The 25,594-nt window shown below is 43.9% G+C and overlaps 1 pseudogene; it reads right to left on the reverse strand.

Annotated features, from left to right (window-relative positions):
* Nucleotides 1-6,337: 6,337 nt before the first annotated feature.
* On the reverse strand, nucleotides 6,338-7,469 carry LOC128060061 (40S ribosomal protein S3a-like; annotated as a pseudogene).
* Nucleotides 7,470-25,594: the final 18,125 nt, after the last annotated feature.

Genomic DNA, 25,594 nt, shown 5'->3' on the forward strand with positions numbered 1-25,594 from the left:
AAAAAAGGGTTTACAATGCGGAAGTGAGAAGATCAGATTTGTGTTAAAAAGAAGAGAAAAAGTTAAACTGCAAGGAGACAAAATGGAAGGCTCCTGCAAAAATTCAGAGGGAGAGGGTTTCTCTGATGGTGCAACAGTTAAGAGACAAGGGGTCAATCTCTCTTCCGGGAGGATCCCACATGCCCTGGAGCCACAACTGCTGAGCTGAAACTACTGAACCCTGAGCTCCCTAGAGCTTGTGCTCCCCAAAAAGGGAAGCAACTGCAATGAGAAGCCCACTTGCCACAGCCAGGGAAAGCCCGGGCACAGCAAGGAAGATACACCCAGCTGCCCCAAAAACACCTCAGAGGGAGATGATGACCTAAAGTGAGAGTGAAGAACATGATACAAGGCAATGAACACAAGACAAGCTACAGCTGACAAGATGTTATGGCTGATTACGTGAGAGATTTGATTCATCTAAAAATATGTGGCGAGTTCTTTCTGTGTTCAACCCACAGCTGGGCACTAGGGATACAAGAGAGAATAAACAAATAAGAGTCTTGTCAATTGGAGGAAAAACCATAAGCAAGGAAGCAAACAAAATAATTAACCGACTGTGTTTGTTTCCTAGGTAACAACTTTCACAACTGGGTGGCTTGAAACAACAGACATATCTCCTGGTTCCAGAGGCCAGCAGTCTGAAATCAAGGTGTTGGTAGGCTTGGTTCTTCTAGAGGCTCTAAAACCTTCCTCACTCCTTCCAGCTTCTGGACACTGCCAGCAATCCTTGGTATTCCTTGGCTCCAATATTTGCCTCTGTCAGATACCTCAGATGCATTCTCCCAGGTGTCTGTCTGTGAGCAAATTTCCCTCTCCTTATAAGAAGGGAAAATTTCTACCATGTTGATGTTCCATAGCTCCCCTGATGGCTCAGAGTCTTGATGAGGTGGGCAAAGAAGACCACAGCCCCAGCATCCCCACTTGGGCAAAGTACTCCACTCTGCATGGATGTACAGGTCTGGCCATTCAGAGTGACAGGAGAACATTCCAAAGCCCCCATGCGGCCCATTGCTGAACTGAGAGGTCCCCCTCTCGCCTCTAGCTATAATTCTGACTCCGTATTGGATCTGTTTCTTTTACTTTACGCTTTGTCTTCCATTGCTTTTGCTGCAGTTCAGTCAGTTCAGTTCAGTTGCTCAGTTGTGTCCGACTCTTTGCGACCCCATGGACTACAGCATGCCAGGCCTCCCTGTCCATCACCAACTCCCAGAGTTTACTCAAACTCATGTCCATTGAGTCGGTGATGCCATCCAACCATCTCATTCTCTGTCGTCCGCAAGTTAATCACAAAAGGGATATTGTCCATAGGATTAAATCATACATAATGCCCTATCTCTGAGAACCCTGGCTCCCATGTAATGAATGTTAAGCTACAATACCATTGTTACCTAATAGAAAACCTCCTGACCAGACCCGCATGTGAACGACTGTAAGGGGGAAGAAATTAAGACATCTCTTCCAGAATCTGACCAAAATCAGGACTTTACCTCCTCCACTTTGTATAAAAGAAGCCTGAATTCTAATTCAGGAAAGATGGTTCTTTGGGACACTTGTTCAGTCGTTAAGGCATGTCCAACTCTCTGTGACACTTGTCCACCATCTTTCAGTTTTCTGGCTTTCTGAATAAGCTGCTATTCCTTGCCCCAACAACTCATCTCTCAATTTACTGTCCTGTCACGTGGCAAGCGATAGAAGCTTACACTCAGTAACACAGATAGTAGCCCAAAGAAGTCAGAAGCCATTACTTACAAGCAAACTTTCCCTCTGGAAGCCTCATCTGGCAATCACTTATACCCAGAAAAGTGTCATTAGCCACTGTTCATGCCACCCCCAACCTGACCTCACTGCCCGTGGTTTCTCCAGGTTGGGCCTCAGAGTGGGATTTGATTGGACAGCCTCTCTGCTATGACCTCAACCTGCTTTGTTTTAAAAAAATGAATCAAACGACTTGCCTGGTCGCCCAGTGGTTCAGAATCTGCCTTCCAGTGCAGGGCACGTGGGTTTGATCCCTGGTCGAAGAACTAAAATCCCACATGCCAGGGGAAACCAAGCCCTTAAGCCACAGCTAAGTGCCCCAAAGTGTCACAACTAAGACCTGACACAGCCAAATAAACAAATAAAAATAAAATGAATTTTAAAAATGAATCAAAAGGTTGAGTACCTTAGGGTCAAAATTCCAGCTTAAGGACCTGGATTCAAAACTCCGGTACCAGGACCTGCTCAAGCTATATAACTTTCATTGAGTCCCCTGGTCTCTCTGAGAGCCTCTTGGGTAAAATCAGAATAATGAAATGCCTGTCTGCAGGGCGCTGGAGGCTTTAGTGAGCTAGGTGGGAAGGCCCCGGCACCATGGTGCCTGCACTGGGTCAGGTCATTCGTGCAGAGACAGCCAGGCAGCCAGCAGCTGCTATGGATACTGCTGCACCCCTATTGATTCTCTGCTTCCCAAATTCTGAGAGCTAGCAGCTGTCTTGGCAATAACTGGTGCTGTGTAAATGAGGAAGCGGGCCTGGCTGACAGTGTCCACCCCAACCCCCTCAATACCCAGTACCCCTGGGGTGAAGCCAACTAAGGAAGGAGACTGGAGGCCTGTCAGAAGCAGGAGGAATTTTCAGAATATGGCCTGGAGGGTCCTGGGTAGGCTCTGGGCAACGCCCCAAGGCTCTGGGGCTCAGCCATGGAACAGGTAGAGCCCTCCACCAGCCACAGTCAGTGCCCATGAGGTCAAGACTGCGTGGGAGAAGTGCCCGTCCACCTGGGTTTTTTTCAAGGAAGCCACATCCAAATGGGAAAGGGCAGAGGAAAGATTCCTGCATGACTCATGGACCAATGGCAATTTCCTGCCTGCCTCTGGAATGAATAAAAAATAAATAAGTGAAAATGCACAGTTGAAGCAAAGCTTTTGGGTCTATGGGGATTCTGCAGTGAACCAAAGAGGCTTGGGGCTAGCTGAGTCATCCATGTGGGTGAACATTTTGTCCTGTCTGCAAAACAAGAGCAGAGCTCCAGAGAAGGGGTATGCCAATGGGATGCAATGTTCACCCCCCAGCAGGCTCCAGGAGGAAGACTCTAAACAGCCTCGTGGTAGCTTTCCATTGCCACTACCTAGAAGAACTGGAGGGAGAGATGGTGAATTTCTCATCCAAAGATAGCATCTCTCTATATCCTTTGATCTTTATAGATGAAATGATTTGGTTCAAAATAATACAGAGCGAGTGAAAAGGGGTGGGAGGATAGATTAGACTCACCACTCCGAGTGGATGGGCCACTGGGACATGGGGCATTTTTTTTTTAACTACTAAATAATTGTTGTTTTTAAATAATAAAAAGAAGGACTTCCTGGTGGTCTAGTGGCTAAGTCTGCACGCTCCCAATGCAAGGGGCTTGGGTTCAATTCCTGGTCAGGGAACTAGATCGCACATGCCACAGCTAAAACTAAAGGCCCTGCATACTGCCCCCAAGACCCAGTGCAACCAAACAAAAAAGTCAAATAAATAAATACAAGATTTTAAAAACATCCAAGGCCCAATATGTATCGAAAGACTTTTTATGGTCCATATCCTTTCATCAGGGCTTCCCTGGTAGCTCAGCTGGCTAAGAATCTGCCTGTAATGCAGGAAAGCTCAGTTCAATTCCTGGGTTGGGAAGATCCCCTGGAGGAGGGCATGGCAACCCACTCCAATATTCATACCTGGAGAATCCCCAAGGACAGAGGAGCCTGGCGGACTACAGTCCATGCAGTCACAAAGAACTGGACATGACTGAGCGACGAAGCACAGCACAGCACTTGCTTTCACCAAGCAGTTCCACTTTAGGAATTTAGCATAAAGAGATGCACTGCAGATTAGTAGAAAGATCTGTGTCATTTATAACAGCCAACAATTGATAACAACCAAGATGTCTAGCAAAAAAAGACTGCTTAAAATTATTTATGGGATACTAAGCAGCTGTTTTTTTAAAAAAAAGGATGATAAGAAAATAAATAATAAACTAAGAAAAAATATCTGTACTTTAAGTTACAAAAGGATAGTTTCTCTGACAGGTAAAAAGCTCCTGTAGATCAACAATTCCAAAAAAAAACAAAAAGGAAAAGAATAGGAAAGAAAAGATGCATGTGTGTGTATATTTGCACAGTTAAGCAAAGATCACAATTTGTAACATATTCTATTGGGAATGAAAAGTAGTACAGCTTTCGTGAAGGGAATTGAACAGTATTCATAGATATTATCATAGCTGTATCTATAGCAATATATGTTGCTAAATTGACCCCAGCAATGCCAGTTACAGCAATGTATTCAACTCACATAAAACAAAGGATAAACAACCTTTTTCACTACAGCACTGTTTGCGATAGGAAAAGACTGGAAACAACCTCAGTGTCTAATAGTAGGAGATTAATCAAATATATTGAATGAAATTAACAGAAGAAGCATAAACAGGGACTAAAAGGGACCATGAGAACATGAACACCTGGCCCATTCACAGTCCTAACCTGACCCTGAGATTCCACAGGGAATGAATTTAGATTGAAGCCAGTCTTTTCTAGACTCCAAGGGGTGGAGCAACTCCAAATAGCATCTTGCTTGTTCGCTTGCTTGCTAAGTCCCTTAAGATGTGTCCGACTGTGTGTGACCCTATGAACTGTAGCATACCAGGCCCCTCTGTCCATGGGATTTCTCTAGGCAAGAATACTGGAGTGGGTTGCCATGCCCTTCTCCAGGGGATCTTCCCTAGCACCTCCACTAGCACCACCTGGGAAGCCCAAATAGCATCTTGGGGACATTCAAACCCTGAAGTCGATTTTTATATTCTAACCTGGAAAGATGGCCACGAGATACTATTAAGCTGGGGTGGGGGGTGGTGAGTTACAGAAAATATATATACATATAGTATATGTGTATATATATATAGTATTAATGCATGATCTCATTTCCATCTAAAATTTAAATATCATGTGTTGTGTTAGTATACACATAGGAAAAAACTGGAAGAGTATACACCAAGCCATGAAAGCAGTTAAGTGCCTACCACGTGCTAAGTGCTGAGAACTTACAGACAAATAAGGAATCAGAATGTCAATTCCATGAAGGAATAGAGACTGGCTGTTTTGTTCTCTGTTTTAGCTCCAGTGTCTGCAACTTAATATGCATGGAATGGAAGGAAGCAAGAGAGAGAAGGAGGAAAGATGGAAGGGAAGAAAAGAAGAAAAGAAAGGAGGGAAGAAGGGAGGGAGGGAAGAAGGGAGGAAAGGAAAGAGTCCCCACTCCCCCATTGCCCACAGTTGTTCACAGCCTAGTGTAGACACAGGTGTGACCCAATGAGACAGGGCAGAGCAGAGAACTCTGGGAGAATAGGGCTCTGAGCTGGTAGGGCCTTCGCATAAACTGTCTCTTATCCGTATATCATGCATGCATGCCTAGTCACTTCAGTCTTTGCGACCCCCTAGACTGTAGCCTGCCAGGCTTCTCTGTCCATGGGATTCTCCAGGCAAGAATACTGGGGTAGGTTGCCATGCCTTCCTCCAGGGGATCTTCCTGACCCAGGGATCGAACCGACGTCTCCTATGTCTCCTGCATTGCAAACAGATTATTTACCTGCTGAGCCATCAGGGAAGCCTCATCCATCACCTCCCCCTTTCAACAGCAGAGAAATCAGTTGTAAAGTCACAGGCACAGAGCCCCTTTTAGCTTATCCAGCTGCTGGGAGCCTCTTCTTAGGGACAAGCTTGGTTCTGTAAATGAGAACCAGATTATCAAAACTGCTTTGGGTCCGGGGTGCTGGTAATGAATGCCTCCAAACTGGATTTTAGAGAGCCAGAAACTCTTGGGAAATGAGGCATTTTGTCAGTTGCTCAGAGACTGGCCTCAGATGACTCAAAGGTGACACCTAATGTCACTATAGGGAACTACATAAGAATCTTAAATAGTGGTTCTGGGAAAAGAGGGAGCCTCCATAGATTCTTGTCTTTCATCCTTTTCTGGTTAGCTCTGTGATTCTCGAAGGAGAAGCCATGCTAAACAGGGAGAGCTTGCCACTGTTGTACGAAAAGATCCTCCGACTCAAAAACCTGCCCAAAGTGAAATGAACACATCCTTGGCCACGGGATGCTATAGTTTTTCTCTGTCCAAATAAGCTGGTGATGATTTCATGACTATGTTCTTCTCTGATTCCTTTTTTTTTCCCAGAAAAATTCACATTACTATCAAATCAGAACACATAATTCAACAAGCTGTCAGACTATCTAAAAAGAATGACCGCAAAAAATGTCACAAACGATACCTTTTATTTGTCGCCATTAAAAGTCTGAATTAAAAAAAAAATATTGGAGAGGTGGCTCAGATCCATCAGTTTGTTCAGCTTTACTACCTGTCTCATGCCCAGCAGCTTTTCCAGAACTGCTACCTACCTTCACCGTGCAGCTCCATGAGTTTTTCTAATTCAAATTTGGGCTTCTCCAGCATTTTTACTTGTCTAACAGATACATCATGGAGTGGAAAAGTTGGCAAGAATTTTCTGTGTTTTTTCCAACGCTGTCTGGAATCAATGTATTTGATTCAATGGTAGTTTTGGCTGTGCTGGTCTTCACTGCTACGCTCAGGCTTTCTCTAGTTGCGGCGAGCGGGGGCTACTCTTCATTGTAGCACATGGAGTTTCTCACTGTGGAGGCTTCTCGTTGCGGAGCACAGGCTCTAGGTGCACGGGCTTCAGGAGTCGCAGCACATGGGCTCAGTAGTTGCGGCTTATGGGACTCCAGAGTGCAGGCTCAGTAGTTGCGGGACATGAGCTTAGTTGCCCTGCGGTATGCGGGATCTTCCCCGACCAGGGATTGAACTGGTGCCCCTGCATTGGCAGGCAGATTCTTAGCCTCTGCACTAAAAAGGAAGCCCTAGAATCAACTTATTGACCACCTTTTTCAAGTCATTTATCTGCACCTCTCAGGCCATGATTTCCATCAACCTCTTGCAGGTCTGGTGGACCTTTTGGAGCTGGGCATAGGAGCCTTCCAAATCTGATTGTTGCATTTTTTAGTAAAACCCACACAGAACAGATGAAGCAAATAACCATCGATAATCTTGACATCAACATGAGCTTTAATCATGGTCTGCCATTTTTTTAACCATGGAGCATATTTTGTCAATGATGAGATCCAGGCCATGGAAATTAGGCAGTTTTTGCCCTGAACATCCTCAGTAATGAGTCTGAATTTTCTCAATGCAACTTCATCATCCTACAGATCAACAAGGGTCACTTCAAAAACACAACCCTTGAGGCCATCAGATACGATTTTGGTTCCTTGAGGTCTCATGACAAATGTTGTCCCAATATTTCTTACACTGAACGCAGCTGGTGCTTTCACATCATACCAATCTTTCTTAAAAAAATGGGTCTACCGCTTTCATCTTGGCTCCCTTTTCACCACCTTTCATAAGGCTCTTGCAAAAGACCGATTCTTTTCTGACAGCATTTGCTTAATGACAATTGCACTTGAATAGCAGGAACCTGAAGCCTTTCCGGAGACTAACGTTTGAGGAGGGCCCTTCAGTCAGTTACTGTGTTGGAAGTCACAAAGTCCTGCTCCAGTCAGGGCCGCTACGGTGGAGGCATTTCCCTCCATAAACGGGAGCAACCTTTCTCATATTAAAGGTGGAAAATCAGAAGCCACCATATAAATATGGGCTTCCCTGGTGGCTCAGATGGTAAAGAATCCGCTGGCAATTTGGGAGACCTGGGTTCAATCCCTGGGTTGGAAAGATCCCCTGGAGGAGGAAATGGCAACCCACTCCAATGTTCTTGCCTGGAGAATCTCCATGGACAGAGGAACCTGGCGGGCTACAGTCCAGGGGGTCACAAAGAGCCGGACATGACTGAGCGACTAAGCACGGCACAGCACTGCAGTCATTCAGATCCAGGTAGGAATCTGCTCGGTGTCTTACCAGCTGTGTAGCCGGGGACACATTCCCTCATCTCCCTGAGCTTCAGTTGCCTTGCTTGTAAAATGGAGATGATTACAACTATTTTGCAAGATTGCTGTGTAGACAAAATGAGATGTTGTATGCTTGGTAAGTGTTAATGTTATTTCCATTATGGGTATTAATAATATTTACTGAGTCCTTATTAATTCTTACTAAGCGTTTGATATGTGCTGCCTTTTTAATCCTTACAACAACCTTAAGAAGTCACTAATATTTCTATCCCAATAGGACAGGAAAAACTGAGGTCCGGAGAGAATGGTCAAGGTCATGTACTAATACGTGACCAAAGTGAGGTTCAAATCCAGGCCGCCAACAGCAGAGCGCCCACAATGAATCACTATTCTATAGTGGCTGCTGTATGTAATCATTTAGGAGAGCCTTCAAGATTGAATATACTCATTACAAAATGGGCAAAGGATCTGAACAGATATTTCTCCAAGGAAGATATACAAACAGCCAATAAGCACAAGAAAAGATGCCCAACATCATTAACCATCAAGGAATTGCAAATCAAAACCACAATAAGGGCTTCCCTGGTGGCTCAATGGTAAAGAATCCACCTGCCCATGCAGGAGACACGGGTTCGATCCCTGCTCCAGGAAGATCCCACCTGATGCGGAGCAACTAAGCCCGTGGGCCACAACGACTGAAGCCCAGGTGTCCGAGAGGCTGAGCTCTGCAACAAGAGAAGCCGCCACAATGAGAAGCCTGCGCACCGCAACTAGAGAGAAGCTCCTGCTCGCTGCAATTAGGGGAAAAAGTCTGCATGCAGCAACGAAGACCCAACAAGCCCAAATGAATAAACACATAATAAAAATTTTTTTAATTTGACATATAAGTGAGTTTTAAAACCTTCGTATTTGGCACAGAGCTCACACATATCAAGTAATCCTTACTGAGACACACATCACAATTTTTATTCCAGGAAAGCAGAGTTCATGGACCAGGTCCCAGGACAGATGCCAGCTGAAAAACTAAGAACTCACCAAAGAACGACCTAACTCATTCTAGCCACATGCCAGACGCAGAGTCAGCTACCTGAGGGCTCGGACGCTGAGTAACGTCTATCTGGACACACGGTGGTAGGCCCCCTTGAAGCACCCCCATTAAATTGCTCACAGACTGTCTTTATCTCTGTTGGCTGTGGGGCTTTTCTATCTTGATGAGAGAAGGGCGTGGTTTCCTGCTTTCCAGGAATAACGCACGCTGCATCACCCTGAGTGATCCAGCAGCCAATTTCTTGCTCTTCGGATCATCCTGTCCTATTTCTAACTGACACAATTTCTCCAGGGCTCTGGGAAGTTGGAGGAGGGGGACATGCCTTCTCCCCTTGACACTTACCTCTTTTTAACCATCAATTTACCTATCTGACCCTAAGCCAAAATTAATGCTAAGGGTCATAGGGTACATACGAAATTTACCAAATCATCAGAGTCTCAGTCTGTTAGGGCTGCTATAACAAAAATACCACAGACTGGGTGCATTATAAACAGCAGAAATGCAGTGCTCACAGTTCTAGAGGCTGTAAGTCCAAGATCAGGGGAGCAGCATGAGCAGGTAAGTGGTGCAGAGTTGCTGCTGTGGCCTCACAGGGCCCAAGGGGAGAGAGGAGCTCTTTGGCAACTCTTCTATTTTTTATTTATTTAATTTTTAAAATATTTATTTATTTATGTTTGCCCTGGGTCTTTGTTGCTGCCCACGGGCTTTCTCTAGTTGTGGCAAGCAGAGGCTACTATCCATTGCAGGGCACGGGCTTCTCATTGTGGCGGCTTCTCTTGTTGGGGAGCAAGGACTCTACGTGTGAGGGCTCAGTAGCTGTGGCTCACGGGCTTAGTTGCTCCACCGCACATGGAATCTTCCCAGACCAGGGATCGAACTTGTGTCCCCTGCATTGGCAGGCAGGTTATTATCCACTGTGGTGCTCTTTTATAAGAGCACTAATCTCATTCAGAAGGGCTCTGCCCTCGTGACTTACGCACCTCGCAAACACCCTACATCTGATGCTGTCACATTTAGGGTTAGGATTTCAACATGTGAATTTGGGGAAAACACAGACATGCAGACCACAGGGATCTACAAAAGTAGAAAGTAAAGACATGTGCTGATCTAGTGAAGAGATTCCACCTTGCCTTTCCCAAAGCTCCCACTTCCTGTGAGGAGAAGGTAGGAATGCCGTGTCACACACTTCCAGGAGACAACACTCCCATCGTCTTTCCTGGGAAGGTGGCCCCCAGAATCTGAGCAGGCACAGCCTATTGAGGTTGTAAGCTGCAGGTCTGAGCAGAGGAGATACCCAGTGAAACAAAGGATCCTTACATTCATCTTCATATTCTCAAAACATCACCTTCACCTCTCAGGGCAGCATTGAGCACTGCCTGGGGCTTCACGGACTGGTAAATGGTTCGTTTCCCCAACAGTATTGTAAGCATTGAAGTCAGGGAAGATAACTTATTTTTCTGGGAATCTTGGAATATTTATAACCACATAAACAGTTACAAATCAAAACTTCAGACACATGGAGTGGTAGGCTGCATAAGAGCCCTCCAAAGAAAAAAGTGATACCTTATATAACAAAAGGCACTTGGCAAAATGAGTCTGCAGACTGAGTTAAGCATCTTGTGATGGAGAGACCATCATAGACTCTCCAGATGGGCTCAGTGCAGTCACAAGCGTCCTTATATGAGAGAGACAAGAGGGTAAGAGGCAGAGAAGGAGGGATCCCAACAGGAACAGAGGTTGGAATGATGGGGGATCATGGGCCAAGGAATGCGGGTGACCTTTAGAAAGAAAGGGCAACCCTAGAAAAGGTAAGGCAATGGATTCTTCTCTAGAACCTCCAGAAAGAAGGCAGCTCTGCTGACCCAATTCGGACTTTCCATATCCAGAGCTATACGAGAATAATTGTGGTTGTTTTAAGCCATTTAATATGTGGTGATTTGTTACAGCAGGATAGGAAATACACTTGGCACCATCTTTCTCCTCCTTTTCTCTCATCATCTTGGTGAACACTGAGTTCATTGATGTAATCCTTACTAAAATGAATACATGGAAGGTACTAATTAGTACCTTCCATTACTGGACTTCCCAGGTGGCTCAGTGGTAAAGAATCTGCCTGCAATGCAGGAAACACGGGTTTGATCCTTGGGTGGGGAAGATCCCCTGGAGGAGGAAATGGCAACCCACTCCAGTATTCTTTCCAGGACAATCTCATGAACTGAGGAGCCTAATGGTCTATAGTCCATGGGGTTGCAAACAGTCAGATACAACTAAGCACAATTGTCCCAACAGTGGCAAGCTATTATTACCTCTATTTTACAGGTAAAGAAACTCAGGCTCAGGGAGATTATATAATGGAAGGTGTTTTTTTGTTTTGTTTTGTTTTTTGGTTCCAAACAGTAGAAAGAAACTCTGGTTAGCAAAAATGGAGAATAACCCCAAGCCTCATGAATCATAGTGGAAGTACCCTCTGGGCAACATGGCAGCTACAGAATATGTGTCTTCCCTGGTGACACTTTGACCTTCAGTACACCTTCTTTATTGGAGAAGGAAATGGCAACCCACTCCAGTACTTTTGCCTGGAGAATCCCATGGAGGGAGGAGCCTGGTAGGCTACAGTCCATGGGGTCACAAAGAGTAAACTTCTAGTCTTTCCATTCATGAAATATCTGTTGAGATCCTAACTATATGCCAGGCCCTGGGCTAAGCGCTGGGGATATAATGCTGAACCAAAAACCAGGCCTGATTCCTATGCTCATGATGCTGTGATGCTTATAACCAAGTGAGAAAACACATTAATCAGATCATCACCCTGAAAGATGATACACTGCAACTTACTAAATGCTGTGAATGCAAAATTCTGGGAGTGCAAAGGACAGGGGCGCAACAGGTGAACTGCTGTGTGAGGAATGAGTTGCTGTTGGCGTCAAGAGCAGGAGTCGAATGGCCACTCACTTCTCAGTGGTGTCCTAGATGATAACAAAACTTTTCAAAATGTTTATTCCTGTTTCTCTGTATTTAGTACCATATCTGTATTTAGAGAAATGCACTCTCTGTCTCTGTATTTAGAGAAAGATGCAGCAATACCACATGTAACTTCTTGCAGATGTTAACATTTTTCTCTGTTATTTCCTTATCGTGTTTATTGTGATAAAATGTATATAACATAAAATGTACCATTTTAACCATTTTTAAGTGAATCATGCTGCGGCATTAATTATATTCAGCATGTCCTAGAACCATAATCACTTTCTTTTCCCAAAATTGTTCACCACGGTTAAGAGAAACTCTATGTTCATTTAATAATACCTTCTCATCCCCGCTTCCCTCCAGTCCTTGGTAACCTCTGTTCTACTTTCTGTCTCTGTGAATTTGCCTCTTCTAAGTACCTCATATAAGTCAAGTCGTACGAAACGTGTCTTTTCGTTGGCATTGTGTTTTCAAGGTGCATCCACACTGTGGCATGTATCAGAACTTTATTCCTTTCTATGGCTGAATAATATCCCATCGTGTGGAGGTACCACTCTAAGCCTGCAACCATTCACACACAGTGCCAAGCCTTCAAGTGACTTTCTTCTCTGGACACATCCCTGTTTGTTTCTCTTACAGCTTCCCCATCTGTAAAATGGGAACATTTCTTAAAGGCAAGGCATCACAGAGAAGCAAGTTCTTCAGCCAAAGCTAGTCCACAATATCTTGGGGCCACAGTGTAGGTGGAGCTGAAATGGATAAGATAAACAGAACTCCAGGTGTACAGTCATCCCTCGTTATCCAAGGGGGACTGCTTCCAGGACCAAAGGGCACTGCCCCTCAGATACCAAAATCCATGGATGCTCAAGTCCTTATGTAAAATGGTGTAATATTTGCATGTAACCAACGTACATCCTCCCATATACTTTAAATCACCTCTCGATTACTTATAAAACCTAATACAACATGAATGCTATGTAAATGGTTGCCAAAGCATGTGGCAAATTCAAGTTTTGGTTTTGTTTTTTGGAACTATCTGGATTTTTTTTCCCCAAAAAATAGCTTTTTGTTTTGTCTTGCTTTTGGCCACACAGAGAGGTGTATGGGAGCTTAGTTCCCCAACCAGGGATTGATTCCACACCCCCTGCATTAGAAGTGTGGACCACCAGGGAAGTCCCACCCCAGATAGTTTTGTTAGGTGAAGCACACTGACTGAAACCACCCACCCTGGCCAGGCACCGTAGTAACCATTTGTGTGTGTTGTTTTACGGCAGGAGGTCCTGGTAAGGAACACGGAACTAATATGCTATCACCAACCAGAAGAGTTTGGGAAAAGTCAAAAGGAGATGCCACGTGTCCGACCACTTCTCAGAATCCTTCTCTCTGGTATCCATCTTGGCTGAACAAGGCATGCACCACCAGGAAGGACCATGAGTCAGAATGATTGGCCAAACACAACCCGAAACTAATCTCATCACCATAAAACCTGAGACTGCAAGCCACGTGGTAGAGCAGTCCTCCTGAGTTCCCTTCCCCTACTGTTCTCCGCCTGGGCACCCCTTCCCGGTAAAGTCTCTTGCCTTGTCAGCACATGAGTCTCCTTGGACTAACACTTCTGAGTGTTAGACAAGAGCCCACTTGCAGTCCCTGGAAGAGGTCCCCCTTCCTGCAAGAGTTTTGATCCATGATTAGTTGAACCCACAGATGCGGATAAACTGCAGACACAAAGGGCCAACTGTACTCCATCCAGCAGCTGAAATGCACCTAGGAAAAATGTTCAGAGACCCACAGTCCTCCAGTCCAGGCTAAAGCAGGGCTGCCAATCCTCCTGCCTCCCCAGGGCAGGCAGGCAGGAGAAATCACAAAAGCAGGCTGAACATTAGAAAAACAACAGTTGGCTGAGGATAAGTGGCCAGTGGGAAGGGGTGGGGACTATTGAGAACTGGGAAGAACCCAGTCCTTATCATCTCCCATCACTGCCATGTGGGAATACAGGCCCAATGCTGTCAGAACTTTCTGTTAGAAGATGCTGGAAATCTGGATATTTATGTGAATTTGCTTGATTTTATTTGATTTTTTTTCTTTTTTTTTTTGGCTGCACACCCCACAGCATGTAGGACCTTAATTCCCTAAACAGGGATCAAACTCACACCCTGCATAGGAAGTCCTGTCTTAACCACTGGACTGCTAGGGAAATCCCAGACTTTGCCTGACTTTAAATGCTAGCAATTAATTTTGAATATTAAACACAATACAGCCAAACAAAACATGTCTGGTGGCTGCATATAAATTGAGGGTGCCCAGGTCCAAGAGATCATTACTGTGAAAAGACACAAGACCTGTGCCTCTCCGTCATCAGGACCAAGAGCCATTAGTAGAGGGTGAAATTCTGTCTAAATTGCTGTGCGGTCTTGAGGGTCCTGAGGTCCATCACTGCTCCAGGATGAACTTCAGAATCTTTAATCTATGAATCGCCAGGGTAGACCAGACGTCCTCTAAGTTCTCTTCCATTTCTGATATTCTAATATTGGGCCTTCTTTAAGAGTCTTCCCCAAAGAGAACAGAAGGGACAGTCTGTTTCTTTTTGTTTGTTTCTTAGTTTAATTGTGGTAAAATACATATAACTGCTGCTGCTACTGCTAAGTCGCTTCAGTCGTGTCTGACTCTGTGCGACCCCACAGACGGCAGCCCACCAGGCTTCCCCGTCCCTGGGATTCTCGTTCCCAGGTGACACGGTGGCAAACAATCTGCCCGCCAAAGCAGGAGAAGTGGGTTCGATCCCTGGGTTGGGAAGAGCCCCTGGAGAAGGAAATGGCAACCCACTCTAGTATTCTTGTCCAGGATATCCCATGGGCAGAGGAGCCTGGAGGGCTACAGTCCATGGGGCTGCAAAAGATTCAGACATGACTGAGCAACTAAATGAATGATGAATAAACACATAACACATAATCTACCATTAGTGGCATGTCATGCGTTTATAACATAACCATATCTAGTTTTAGAACATTTCTTCACCCAAAAAAGATCTGTCTTCCATGTGCCTGAGTTTCAAGGAAAAGGAGGCTCTGATCCCGAAATGTATTGCCTTCAGAAAAAAATCAAAATCCCTTGTTAGGTGGGGTGCTAGAGAGAGCAGGAAGAGAAGGAAAATGGAGCAAGTCACAGTGTATGAGGTGGTAGCTTGGGTCTCAGGGGCACAGCCAGGCAGCCAATGGATGCAAACAGCAAGGCCAGCTCCACTCTCCTGAGGTCTCAGAGGAGCCCTCACCACAGCTGAGCACAGACAGAGGGCCCTTGCTGCCTTGAGCCCAGCCGTTATTTTCCATTCAAGTATAAAGCATTTCATCAAGCAGAAAAGCCCTCCCGGAGTTTACAACTCCCTTTCCTCCCACAGACACACTACTAGGATTCAATAGAAAAGGAAGTGCATTCATGAGTCCCAGGGGACACAGTTGTGGGGGACCCTCACCTGAACCTCTGGAGAGGCTGAAGTTTTGAGAGCCCTACACATGGTAATGACAGGAGCCTCCAAGTCCTTCCCTCATTAGCAGGAAAGAAGTGAGAGCAGCTGGCCCTCCAGCCTCCCTTTCTGTCCCCAGGGTGTTGGGATAGCCAGTCTCAGGGTGAAGTGACACAAGGGGGACCCAGAACAAGGCTGTCCATGAGGCTCACTGTGCCCAGGTGAAAGGCTGAACTCTTCTGAAATGATGTTATTGGTGTCTGTATGCTCTTCCTTTAATGAAATGATGCTGAAAGTAGATGGGAGTTTTAAATTGTTGTTTGGTTTTCTTTTCTGTTTTCTAATATTTTTTAATTTGGGCTTCCCTGATGGCTCAGATGGTAAAGAATCTGCCTGCAATGTGGGAGACCCTGGTTCAATCCATAGGTTGGGACGATCCCCTGGAGAAGGGAATGGCTGCCCACTCTATTTACTTATTTGGCTGTGCTGGGTGTAAGCTGTGGCATGTGGGATCTAGTTCCCTGACCTGGGATCGAACTCTTGGCCTCTGCATTGGGGACTGCAGAGTCTTGGCCGCTGGACCACTGTGGAAGTTCCTGGTCTTCTTTTGTTTTAATTTGGCATAAGGAAAAGCTGGCCTTGCCCTTCACCCAAATTGTTGGAAAATTCACAGAGTTCTGTGAAATTCTAAATTCTGGTGAGACCCCGACCTACTTGCGACTAAGAATAGCCCCCAAGCAGGGAGGGTTACATAGACAAGACAAGAACACCATGCTGCTGCTTTTAATTGTTCTGATAAGGGAACATGTCAACCATTCAAAAAAGTAAAGAGAACAATATAACAACCCTCATATACCATCACGTGGCTTCAAAAATTATCAACTACAGGCCAACATGTCTTTAGTGTGACCCCCACTCTCTTCCTCCCAGATTATTTTGAAGCAATCCCCAGACATCATACCATTTTGACTGCAAATATTCCAGTACTTATATCTAACAGGTAAGGAGTCTTTCTGAGAAAGTTTAACCGCAATACAGTATTATACCAATAATTTTAAAAATTGAAGTATATTTGATTTACAATATTGTGTTACTTTCAGGTGTATGGCAAAATGATTCAGTTATACATATAAAATTTTCCCAATTCTTCTCTAATACAGATTATTGAAAGATATTGAATATAGTTTGTTGTGCTCTACAGTAAATCCTTATTATGGATGTGAGAGTTGGACTATAAAGAAAGCTGAGAGCCAAAGAATTGATGCTTTTGAACTGTGGTGTTGGAGAAGACTCTTGAGAGTCCCTTGGACTGCAAGGAGATCCAACCAGTCCATCCTAAAGGAGATCAGTCCTGGGTGTTCATTGGAAGGACTGATGTTGAAACTGAAACTCCAATACTTTGGCCACCTGATGCGAAGAGCTGACTCATTCCCTGATGATGGGAAAGATTGAGGGCAGAGAGAGAAGGGGGCAACAGAGGATGAGATGGTTGGATGGCATTACCGACTCGATGGACATGGGTTTGGGTGGACTCCGGGAGTTGGTGATGGACCAGGAGGCCTGGCATGCTGCGGTTCATGGGGTCGCAAAGAGTCAGACACAACTGAGCGACTGAACTGAACTGAACTGATATACCAATAATTTCTTAATATCATCAAATATCTTGTTAGATATTCCACAACACACAGACACTCTCTTAATTTCTTCAAATCAGGATCCAAATAAGATCTGGGTGGGACCTCCCTCGTGGCCCAGTGGCTAAGATTCATTGCTTCCCATGCAGGGGACCTGGGTTCTATCCCTGGTCTGGGAACCAAGATCCCACATGTAGCAATTAAGACCCAGTGCAGCCAAATGAATAAATATTTAGGAAAAAAAAAAAAGATATAGGGATTTCTCTGGTGGTCCAGTAGCTAAGACTCCATACTCCAAATGCAGCAGGCTTAGGTTCAATCCCTGGCCAGGAAACTATATCCTACAAGCCACAACTGAGAGTTCACATGCTGCAATGAAGATTAAAGTTACCACAAGACTCAACTAACACCCAGTGCGGCCAAGTAAATAAATAAAATATTTTAAAAAATAAGATCTGCATAAGGCAATCAGTTGATATGCTTCTTAAGTGTCTTTCAACCTACAGATCCTCCCTCTATCCCTGTTTTTTCCCCTTCCAATTTATTCACTGAAGAATTTAGGTCATCTGTCATTTGTCCTAGAGTGTCTATGTGCAATCATTTCACATCATCCATAGTCCTCTGTATTTCCTATTAACTGATTATATCTACAGATTTCTTTATATTTAGGTTCAGATTTTGTGCCAAAACAGAATTTCAGAAGTGGTGTTGGGTGTGTGTTCATCAGAGGCACACAATGATTGACTTTCTGTGGCATTAGTAGCCATGGATGCCAAGATTCAACAATTCATTAGAAGCACTTCAATATTGTATTTGGTGAGGTCATCGGGTGACCAGCTTCTCTGTTTGCTTGTGAGTTCCCCAGTGTTGGTACCTTGAGCCCTGCATCCCAGGAAACCACTCCATCCCAGGGAAACCAGGTCAGTTGGTCACCCTAGGTGAGGTTCCATGTTCTCAAGAAGTGATTCTTCCCATTACCTCTCCTTCCCTTTCCCATACCAGGCAGAGAACTCAGAGACCAAATGTGGTAACAGACCAGACAATCCAGGGGTAGGGCCACCATGTTAAGCAGTCAGCCTTGGGTGTGGTTGACACCTTAGTGGCTGTGCACTTAGCATGTTTTCAAGGTTCACCTGCACCACAGTAGATATCAGTACTTCACTCCTTTTTATCACCAAATAATATTTCATCATAAGGATACACCACATCTTGTTTATTCGCTCATCAGTTGATGGACATCTGACTTGTTTTGACTTTCTGGCTATTATGAGTAATGCTGCTGTGAACATTCTTGTACAGGTCTTTATGGGGACATATGTTTTCTTTTCTCTCACTTACAAAATACTTTGGCAATTGATGGATCAGATGGTAAATTTAAGTTTACATTTTTAATAAACTGACAAAAACTGTTTTCTGAAGTGACTACCCCATTTTATATTCCTACCACATACGTTTGGTGGTGGTGGTGGTTTAGTCACTAAGTTGTATCTGACTCTTATAACCCCTAAACATATAAGGGTTCCTATTTCCCCAAATCCTCCCCATTTGTTATTCTGTCTTTTTTATTATAGTCTCTGTGATAGAAATGAAGCGGTATCACATTGTGGGGTTTTTTTGGGGGGTAGTTTTCTGGGGGTGTTTTTGGTCTCACTGCATGGCATTCAGGATCTTAGTTCCCAATCTAGGATCAAACCTATGCCCCCAGCAGTGGAAGCTTGGAGTCTTAACTGCTAGACTGCCAAGGAAGTACCTCACTGTGGTTTTAATTTGCATTTCTGTAATAATGATTATTGTTTGGCATCTTTTCATGAAAGATTTCCTCGCTCTTAAGAGCAAGGCATGAAGAAACAGGAATCTTGTTTCTTCTAAACAGCTGTGAGGTCCAGGACCTTCCCATTATTCTAGGACAAAGTGACTCAGAGGAACAGCTTCAGAACACTGATGAAACAGTACTCCAAGTCCATCCAGCCTCCAGACTTCTTCCATCACAGAAGCCAAGAAATCCTTCCCATTGTTTAAGCCAGCTTGATTTGGATTTTCTGTAATTTGCAGTTTATTGAATAGAATAGAGAAGGTCACATTCCCTTATTAATTCTGAGGCAAACATGGGGTATTTGGAGGGACCTTTGCATGCCTGCTGAGGTGAAGACTAAAAATTCAATTCAAAGAACACAAAGGACTTGAAACAGGGAAGCAACTGCCTCCAGAAGAGACATCAAGGAATAAGAACAAAGGAAAGTACAGAGGGACTTCCCTGGTAGTCCAGTGGCTAAGACTTCACACTCCCAATGCAGGGGGCCTGGGTTCAATCCCTGGTCAGAGAACTACATCCCACATGCTACAACTAAGAGTTTGAATGCTGCAACTAATAAGATCCTGCATGCCACAACAAAGATAGATGCCACATGCTATAAATAAATAATTTTTAAATGTATTCATAAGTAAAAGAATTTTTTAAAGGAAGGTATAGAGAATAGTGGGGAGAAAAGAACACTCAACTGAACCACAACCAAAATATTATTTTAGCCCAAGCTAAGAAGAGTGTAAAGTTTCTTCATGAGAAAGTACAAGAAATTAATATCAGAATTAATCCCATTGCATAAACATTTAATCTGTTGTGTGCCTTTCTATTTAAGTTGTTAAAGTTGTAGAGTTTTCATTCCAGAGTATAGGTTCAGTCATTCTCTATTTATCTTTTTCTCATGTTAATAAAGTCCCAATAGCCCAAATGTTGGCTAGACATTGGATAATTAATACCCAAAGTTGGATAGATTCAAAAAATTGAGAAAATTATAAGTCTTTAACAGCAAAATAAGAATCCCTTCTAGGGAGAGAGAACAGTCTTCTCGGTTGTTGTTATTCAGCTGCTCCGTTGTGTCTGACTCTTTGCAGCCCCATGGACTGCAGCATGCCAGGCTTCTCTGTCCTTCACCAACTCCTGGAGTTTGCTCAAACTCTGCCATCCAACCATCTCATCCTCTGTTGTTCCCTTCTCCTCCTGCCGTCAATCTTTCCCAGCATCAGGGTCTTTTCAAATGAGTCAGCTTTTTGCATCAGGTGGCCAAAGTATTGGAATTTCAGCTTCAACATCAGTCCTTCCAAAGAACACCCAGGACTGATCTCCTTTAGGATGGACTGGTTGGATCTCCTTGCAGTCCAAGGGACTCTCAAGAGTCTTCTCCAACACCACAGTTCAAAAGTATCAATTCTTTGACTCTCAGACTTTTATTGTCCAACTCCCACATCCATACATGACTACTGAGAAAACCATAGCTTTGACTATACGGACCTTTGTAGGCAAAGTAATGTCTCTGTTTTTTAACATGCTGTCTAAGTTTGCCATTGCTTTTCTTCCAAGAAGCAAGTGTCTTTTTAATTTCATGGCTACAGTCATCATCCATAGTGATTTTGGAGCCCAAGAAGATAAAGTCTGTCACTGTTTCCATCATTTTCCCATCTATTTGCCATGAAGTGATGGGACCAGATGCCATGATCTTAGTTTCCTGAATGTAAGATGGTAGGTGTTTCTAAGACAACTTCATATGTCATCTAGCCCTCTTGTAGTAGGCAGGTCCCCAGCTTGTCTATGGGTTACCACACGTGTGTGTGTGTATACTAAATCGCTTCAGTCATGTCTGACTTTTGTGCCTCTATGGACTGTGGCCTGCCAGACTCCTCTGTCCATGGAAATCTCGAGGCAAGAACGCTGGAGTGGGTCATCATGCGCTCCTCCAGGGGATGCTCCCAACCCAGGAATCGAACCCATGGCTCTTGCATCTGCTGCATTGGCAGGCGTGTTCTTTACCACTAGTGCCACCTGGGAAGCCCCTGCACACACATACCTAGACTAGATGAACTCTTATTCAGCCATTACAATCAAATGGCTTGGGAGATAGATGAATTCCTAGGAACAGGCATGAAAAAGGAATAGAAAGCCAAAATAAACTGATGAGTGTTAAAGAAAATGAAAAAAATCACCAAAGGCTTCCATCTTCCCAAAATTTCATGTCCAGACGATATTATAAGTAGATACTTTCAAGAAACTATCTGAGACAGAGAAAGAGAGAAAGCTGCCCAGATAACACGAGACTGGCATAATCTCTTCTTTTTGGCTGTGACGGGTCTTTGTTGCTGTGCGTGAGCTCTGTCTAGCTGTGGTGAGTGAGGCCACTCTCTAGTTGCGGTATGCCAGCTCCTTATTGCGGAGGCTTCTCTTGTTGCAGAGCAGGGGCTCTAGGCCTGCAGGCTTCAGCAGTTGCTGCATGCGGGTTCCATAGTTGTGGCACAGTTACCTCGCGGTATGTGGGATCTTCCCAGACCAGGGATTGGACCTGTGTCCCCTACAATGGCAAGTGGATTCTTAACCTCTGGACCACCAGGGAAGCTCAAGACTGGTATAATCTTGATTCTAAAACCAGAGAAGATCAATATAAGAAAATTACAGGCCCATTTTATTTATGAATGTAGATCCCAAAACCCTACATGGTATTGAAACATTCTTGCATCCCAGGGATAAATTTCACTTGGTCATAGCATATGATCCTTTTAATGCACTGTTGAATTCAGTTTGCTAATATTCTATGGAGGATTTTTACACCAATATTCATCAGGGATATTGGTCTGTACTTTTCTTTTCTGGTAGTTTTTTTGGTTTGGGTCTCAGGGTGATGCTAGCTTCACAAATGTGTTTGGAGGTATAATCTCTTCTTCTCTTTTTTGAAGAATTTAAGAAGGATCAATAATAATTCTTTGAATGTTTGGTCACTCCTGCAGTCTGGGCTTTTCTTTGTTGTGAAGTTTTTAATTGAATTCCTGAATCAATCTTCCTATTGGTCTGTTAAGGCATTCTACTTCTTGATTCAGAAAATGTGGTATATATCTAAATAATGGACTGTTATTCAACCTTTATAAAGGAGGAAATTCTGCTGTTTGCAATGACGTGTATAAACCTGAAAGACATTATGCTAAAGGAAGTAAGGCAGATGCAGAAAGGCAAATACTGCACTATCTCACTTGCGGAATCTAAAATAGTCAAACTCAGGCTTCCCTGATGGTCCAGTGGTTAAGAATCTGCCTGCCAATGCAAGGGACACAGGTTCAATCCCTGGTCTGGGAAGATCCCACATGCCACGGGACAACTAAGCCTGTGTACCACAACTCCTGAAGCCCGTGTGCAGCAACTATGGAAGCCTGTGTACCTACAGCCCGTGCAGGGCAACAAAGGGTAGCCCCACTCACCGCAAAGCCTGCATGCAGCAATGAAGACCCAGCACAGTCAAAAATAAGTAAATAAATAAAAAGATAAACAAACATTAAAAAAATAAAAGTCAAACTCATAGAAGCAAAGAGTAGAATGGTGATTGACAAGGGCTATAGGGAAGGAGAAATGAGATGTTGATCAAGAGGTACGAAATTTCAGTTATGCAAAGTGAATAAGTTCTGGAGATCTAATGTACAACATTTACTATGAATAATGGTACTATATTGCACACTTGAAATTTGCTAACAGGGTGTATCTTAAGTGTCTTCACCACATTAAAAAAGAAGTCAGGAGAAGAAAATGGTAAATATGTGAGGTGAGTCACATACTAGTTAGTTTGATTGCAGTGATTATTTTACAATGTGAGTGTATATTAAATTATCAAGTTGTATACCTTAAGTGCACAAATTTCTAATTTCTAATTCCATGCAATAAAGCTGGAAAAAGGAAAGAAAATTCTACACAGAAAATTAGTCAACAAAATCCAACAGTGTATTCAGAAAATAGTATTTCTTAAGTAGGGCATATTTCAAGAATGCAAGGATGGCTCAACATAAGAAAACCTATCATTGTAATCTATCACATTGCTAGTCTGAAAGGAATAAATCATATGATTATCACAATTCATGTAGAGAAAGCATTTAATGTAATTTATCCAAGAATGTTACACACAGTGGGGCAAAATTAACAGAGATATATTCCTTCTAGAATTATATCATGAGGCATTTTCATTCAACAAACATTTACTGAGTGACTACTTGGTATCAAGCACCATCTACACAAACTTTTTACGTGGTACCCTCTAGTTTTCATTACAGCCTCATGCAGTGGATTCGATGATGATCCCATTTTATAGTTGCATACTGTAAAGTATGGGATTCCCAGGTGGCTTAGTGGTAAAGAATATGCTTGCAAATGCAGGAGACACAGGAGATGCGGGTTCAGTCCCTAGGTTGAGAAGATCCCCTGGAAGAGGGAATGGCAACCCACTATAGTACTCTTACCTGAAAAATTTCATGGACAAAGGACCCTGGTGGGCTACAGTCCATGGGATCATAGAGAGTCAGACATGACTGAGTACAAGCCAACTGTAAAGTATCGTTCCCCACAGTGAGCCATGTGGCCCTGAAACTATTATCTTCCTCTCTGAAAAACAGGACCCTCAATTCTGCCCTGGGTCATAGGCACAAAGAGTCTGCTGATCTGTGTTAGAGGCCTCTGGAGGGCATCATTCCCATTCAGTTTGCCAAGATACATGGATCAGCAGAAGCTAGGCCTGGAAGTCAGCAAAGAGGAAGATTGACAGACTTTGGCCGCCACCAGTGTCCTCTCCCGTGAGAATCTGGTTCCAGGCAGAACCCCAACTTTATTATTTATAGCTCTCCTTTCTCCCAGCTGGAGAGGGAGCTCTGTTTATGTACTTAGCTGATGGATGACTCAGCCAGGGACTGAAAAGCTGACGGAGCCCTAGTGAACTGTCAGGAAGAACTGAAACTGGTGACCTCAGCTGCTCTAGAAGCCAGTAAAGCCCCTGTCTCCAGACACCAGAGAGAGACCACAGCGAACTCTGGGTCCCACTCTTAGAGATGCCTACGCCTGGGAGGTTCACTCTTTTCAGAGGAACTCCACACAGCCTCCTCATTCTCACTGCAAGACCACTGCTATTTTCCTGGCTTTCAGGCTACATCTATCCACTGCAGAAACCTGGGTTCAAGTCCCAACTCTGACAGTTACAGCTGTATGACCTCCGGCAAGTTACTGTTCTTTCTAAGCTTCAGTTTGTTGCTGTTGTTGTTCAGTCGCTAAGTCATGTCTGACTCTGCAACCCCACAGACAGGGACTGCAGAACTCCTGCCAGGCTCCTCATCCTCCACTATCACCTGCAGTTTGCTCAGATTCATATCCATTGAGTCAATGATACTATCTAATCATCTTATCCTCTGCCACCCCCTTCTTCTTTTGCCTTCGATCTTTACCATCATCAGGGTCTTTTCTAATGAGTCAGCTCTTCACATCAGGTGGCAAAGTATTGGAGCTTCAACTTCAGCAACAGTCCTTCCAATGGATATTCAGGGTTGATTTCCTTTAGGATTGACTAGTTTGATCTCCTTGCTGTCTAAGGGACTCTCAAGAGTCTTCTCCAGCACCACAATTTGAAAGCATCATTTCTTCCACACTCAGACTTCTTTATGGTCCAGCTCTCACATCTGTACATGACTAATGGAAAAGCCATACCTTTGACTATACGGACCTGTATCAGTGAAGTGATAGATGACTCTGCTTTTTAATACTCCGTATAGGTTTGTCATAGCTTTCTTTCCAAGGAGCAAGCATCTTTTAATTTCATGGCTACAGTCACCATCCACAGTTTACAGTTTACTCATCCATAAAATGGCATCAGTAAAAGTAGCTACCTAATAGAGTTATCGTGAGGCATCAATATGGTGGCACATGCAAATAGCTTAGCATGGTACCTCAAACACCATGTGTCCATTACATGTTAATTACATGTTAGCAGTTATTGTCTTTACTATTACTATTGTTATTACTATTGTTGTCCCATTTAAAGATAAAGGGGGAGGACAACTGGTGGCAATAGCTTTCACAGAATCATTTAATATCTTACAGTCCTTGATAAAGACTTTGTCATGTAGCCCAGTCTCTCAGCTGATGTCTGATCCCACTAGGTTGTCTATAACACCATTCTCATCCATCAGGTGGCCCATTCTGTTTATGAACTGCTGGAAAGTTCTACCTTGTTGCCAAGGACATATAGAGTTGCTTCCTGTGCTGAATGGTTTCCACATATTCATCCAGACCCACCCTCTACCTCTTCTACCCTGCTTTCTGCCCCAGGAGGCTGAGTAGTGTGGACCACATCAATGGTTGTTAATTCCTGCCCTCTAGCTTATAGTCGGGTACAGCCAATTGAAGATACTTCCAGACGAATAGGACACAGGAGGAAAGAGGCTGAGGTATGAATATCCTCAGCACTGTCCTTGCCAAGATACGGCGTGTTGGTTGTATTTCTCCCCTACAGGCCACAACTCTTGCCAGGCAGCCCTGTCCCACATCTACAGCTCCTTTCTCTGGATTCTGGTAACTGGGTCCTTTTTTTTTTCATTCCTATTCACTATCTCGAACCTTCTCCATGATGCCTTTTTGGGCTCCCTCTTCTCCTCCAATGCCATCCTGCAAACAGATAGCATCAAATGAATTTTGTTATTAACGTTCAAAAACTAAGAGGTTTCATATTTTA

Source organism: Budorcas taxicolor, chromosome 2 (genome assembly GCF_023091745.1).
Source record: "Budorcas taxicolor isolate Tak-1 chromosome 2, Takin1.1, whole genome shotgun sequence".
NCBI lineage: Eukaryota > Metazoa > Chordata > Mammalia > Artiodactyla > Bovidae > Budorcas > Budorcas taxicolor.